This window comes from Rhinolophus sinicus, chromosome 18 (genome assembly GCF_057876585.1).
Source record: "Rhinolophus sinicus isolate RSI-liver-muscle chromosome 18, RSI-T2T, whole genome shotgun sequence".
Taxonomy (NCBI): domain Eukaryota; kingdom Metazoa; phylum Chordata; class Mammalia; order Chiroptera; family Rhinolophidae; genus Rhinolophus; species Rhinolophus sinicus.
In genome coordinates, this window is record NC_142518.1 from 116,707,742 (window position 1) to 116,712,531 (window position 4,790).

The window sequence follows — 4,790 nt, forward strand, 5'->3', positions numbered from 1 at the left end:
AGCAAGGTAAATACAAGGAAAGCAAGGTGCATTCAAAGGGGAAAAAATATATACCTCCAGAAACTGTCCCTGAAGAAACACAGGCATCAGAATTACGAGATCAAGACTTTCAAAGAACTCTGTTAAAGATGCTCAAAGAGCTAACGGAAAACACAGACAAAGAACTAAAGGACATTGTGAAGATGATATATGAACATAATCAGAATATGAACAAGGAGAAAAAAAATTTTTTAAGGTACCAAACAAAAAATTCCAGAGATGGTAAATGCAATAACTGAAATGAGACATTCACAAAAGGTGTTCAACAGCGGACTTGAAGAGGCCGAAGAAACAGTCAGTGAACTTGAACAGAGATCATTCGAAATGATCATATTCTGAGGAGCAAAAGGGAAAAGAATGAAGAAAAGTGAAGAGAGACTGAGGGACTTATAGGACGTCATCAAGTGATACGACATACCCATTACAGGAATCCTGGGAGGGTGAGACAGAGGGGGAAGGTATGCAGAGAGATTATTTGAAGAGATAATGGCTGAAAACTTCCAAATTGAATAAAGACATAAATATACAAATCCAAAAACCTGAAGCACTCCAAGTAAGATAAACACAAAGAGACCCATCCCCAAGACACGTTGGAATCAACCTGTGAAAAGCCAACACACAGAGAGATTCTTGAAAACAGACAGAGAAAAGTCATTCATCATGTATAAGGGATCCCTAAGGAGACTATTAGCAAATTTCTCAGCAGAAACCTTGCAGCCCAGAAGGTAGTGAGATGATACATTTAAGAGCTGGAAGAAAAATTCGGTCAATTGAGAATGCTATACCAAACAATACTGTCCTTCAAAATGACAGAGAAAGTCAAAACACTCTGAGAAAGACAAGAGCTGACGGAGCTCAGTACCGCTAGCCCTGTTGTCCAAGGTAGGCTAAAGGGAGCCTGTCAAGTTGAAACTGAAGGACTCTAGACAGTAATTCAAAGGCATATGATAAGATAAAGTTCTCCAGTAAAGGTAAATATATGGACAAATAAAAACCTATGTTATTGTAATTTTTGTTCCTAACTCTATTTTTATTTTCTACAGAATATAAAGGACAAATGCATAAAATTTGATAATAAACCTATGTTAATGGGTACACAATATGGAAATATACAATTTGTGAAATCACTAACACAGAGAGGGAGGCAAAAGTGTAAAGGCCTAGAGATGTTTTCTTTTTTTACGCAGCTGCAGTTAAGCTGTTATCAATTTAAGATAGACTGGCATACTTTAAGATGTTGTATGCAATCCCCATGGTGAGCACAAAGAAAATAGCTATCGAGTATACACACAGAAAAACAAGAAGAGAATCTAAATGCATAACTACAAAAACACCACTAAACACAAGGAAGGCAGTGATGGAGAACCTGAGGGACAAACAAACTATAAGAAATACAGAAAACAAGTCATAAAATGGAATAAGTAAGTGTTTCCCTACCAGTAAGTACTTTAAATGTAAATGCATGAAACTCCCCAGTCAACAGACACAGATTGGCAGAATGGATTGTTAAAAGAAATGATCCTACTATATGCTCTCTACCGGAGCCTCACTTGAGGTCTAAGGGTACACACGGGGTGAAAGTGAAAGGACGGAAAAAGATTTTTCGTGCAAATAGTAGCTAAAAGAGAGCAGGGATGGCTATACTAATATCACACAAAATAGAATTTAAATAAAAACTGTTAAAAGAGACAAAGAAGTACATTGTATAACGATAAAAGGGGCGATGAACCAGAAAGATATAATAATTATGAACATATCTGCACCAAATATCAGAGCTCCAAAATAGATGAGGAAAACATCGACAGACTTGAAGGAAGACATAGTCAGCTCTACCATAATAGGAGACTTCAATACTCCACTTCCAATAATGGGTAGAACAACCAGACAGAAGACCAATGAGGAAATATAGGACTTGAACAACCCTACAGAACAATTGAACCTAACAAACACATACAGAGCACTGCACCCCAAAACAAAATAATGCACACTTTCTCTAGTTCACCTGGGTCGTTCTCCAGATGACACGTTAGTCCACAAAACAAGTATGAATAAATTTGAAGAGATGGAAATCATGCCAAGTATCTTTTACAATCACGATGGAGTGAAACTTGAAATCGGTAGCAGAAGGAAAGCTGGGAAATACACAGATATGTGGAAATTAAGCAACGTACACCTAAACAAGCGGTGGCTCAAAGAAGACAGCACGTGGGAAATTAGAAGCTTTCTTGAAAAAAATGAAAATTAGAACACAACTTACCAAAACTTAAGGGATGCAGCGAAAGCAGTCCTAAGAGGGAAATTTATAGCCATAAACACTTGCATTACAAATGAAGATAGGTCTGAATTCAACAACCTAATTTTACGCCACAAGGAACTAGGATGAGAATAATAAACCAGACCTAAAGCTCTCATAAGGAATGAAAAATAATGACCATGCAGACATAAATAAAATAGAGAATAGAAAAGCGTTAGAGAAAATCCATGAAACCAAGTGCTGTTTCTTTGAAAAGAGTTACAGAATTGACAAAACTTTTAGCTAGATTTACTTGGGGTTGGGGGGGGGAATGGGGGTAGCCCGAAATCAGAAGGAATGAGGCGGATAGTACTGCCAATTTACAAAAATAAAAAGGATTAAAAGGGGTATATAAACAACTTCGACCAACTAGTTGGGTCTGTATGGTGATTCCCCTCCCAAATTAGGAATGGAATTACCGTAGGATCCAACAATTCTACTTCTAGGAAGGAAGGAAGACTGACTCAGTTCCACGGAAAATTGCCTTACCCTGTCAAGAAATTTGCTATGTATCAAAGGCAAAATTTTTATTAGGAGTATAGTTAGGGATTTAGCAATGATAGCGTATGCTTAGAATTGTCTAATGGTCTAATAACTACACATAGTTAATTGTTAGCCATCTCTAAAGATCTTGTTTAAAAAGGGGGTACTATACGATTTTTAAAAACTTCAGTTTGTAATTCAAATTTTTCACGTAAAGAAAACTTTAGTCCTAAATGGCCTCACTGGCTTCACTGGTGAACGGTATCAGACATTTAAAAGGAAAAACAAAAACGAAAAACAGTAACAGTCCTACAGAACTTTTCCAGAAAATACAGGAGGAACTCTTGCCGATCATTTTATGAGGGCAACATTACGTTTACACAAAAAAGTAGAAAAAGGCACTACAAGGAGGAAAAAAGCCCTACAGGCCAATATCCCTGGTGACTATAGATGTAAAACTCCCTAGTGGAATTTTAGAAATCTGAATCCAATGATGCATGAAAATTATCATGTGCAACCAAGCAGAGTTCACCCTAGGAATGCAAGGCCGTTTTAACGTTAAAAAAAAAATGCATCGATGTATTTTGCCATATTAAGGGAAGGCAAGAAAAACAATGACAATCATCACAATGTATGACAGAAAAGACATTGGATAATATAAAACATCCATTCATGATTTAAAAAAAAAAACAAAAAAACTAACTGCTTCCTTAAGAACGTAAGGGAAAGGAAGAATAAGCCAAGAGACGAGCCCGACAAAAAAGAGGGGAAGAAAGAAGTTGAGTCAGAAAGGGAAATTTTCACTGAAGCGGATGTAACTATCAAGAGAAAGGAGATGGTTGAGAAGGCGGAAAGAAGAGAAAAGGTGGAAGAAACTTTCAGACTGCTCCCAGAAGGAATATGCTGAAAGGCCAACATGAGAAACAAGCAGCAGATAGAAAACGCAAACAAGAGGAACAAATGGAAACTGAGCGGCAGAATCAAGATGCAGGAAAGAAGCCAGAAGTTAAGGAAGTGGAAGAAGAAACAAGAAACATCAATGGATTCTCGACTTCCAAGGATACACGGCGAAATAAAGACTTCAATCTAAATTGACAACCTTGATGTGAAGAGATGTATCGAGGCCTTGGATGAACTTGTTTCACTTCAGGTCACAATGCAACAAGCTCAGAAATGATTACAACACTGGAAAAAAATGACAGCGACTCAACGTGACTCTGATTATTATGGGAAAGTCTGCAATGATGTGTGTATAACGGGTCTAAGAACGCGTTTTGGGTTGGTGAAGGAGATTCTGTAACCACACAAGTGCTGAATAAATCTCTTGCAGAACAAAGGCAGCGCGGGGAAGCAAATAAAACCAAAGATCAAGGGAGGAAAGGGCCAGACAAGAAGCTGGAAAGGGAACAAACAGGTTCAAAGACTCTAAATGGGGGCTTGGACGCTCAAGAGGGCAATCAGCCACAACGTAATGAGACAGCACTGAAGAAAGGGAAGGCGAGGCCGGCAGTAAGGAAAAGCCAGCCGTGAGGAGAGAGACTGAAGTGTCTCTGAAGGAGCTCTCCGCTAGATAACTAGGTTGACATGCCTGGGATGTAGACATATGGTGATGGAAGGAGAACTGACTCTGGGTGGTGAGCCCACAATGTGAGATATAGATGATGGATTACAGAATTGTACACCTGAAACCTATGTAACTTTACCAACCATTGTCAACCCAATCAAAAAAAAAAAGAGTGCTTGAGAAGTTTCTAATGGTTTTGATTTGAGCTATTTAGACGTCTGAAAGTTTTAAATTTTTACAAGCATAGGTTTTGATGTTTAAAACTTGTTTTGAGGGAGCAAGTCCCTTTATCTTTGTTTAAAAGTAATTAAACATTGCTTAATTGTACTTGTGCAGTATTAACAGCTACGTTACACAGTGAGTGTGAGGGAAACTCCATTTAGGAAACGTTGAACCGCTGTTCCAGACATT

At 38.1% G+C, this 4,790-nt stretch overlaps 1 pseudogene; it reads left to right on the plus strand.

Moving 5' to 3' along the window:
* The first annotated feature begins 258 nt into the window (after positions 1 to 258).
* Positions 259 to 4,441, plus strand: LOC141569596 (PC4 and SFRS1-interacting protein pseudogene; annotated as a pseudogene).
* The last annotated feature ends 349 nt before the right edge of the window (positions 4,442 to 4,790 follow it).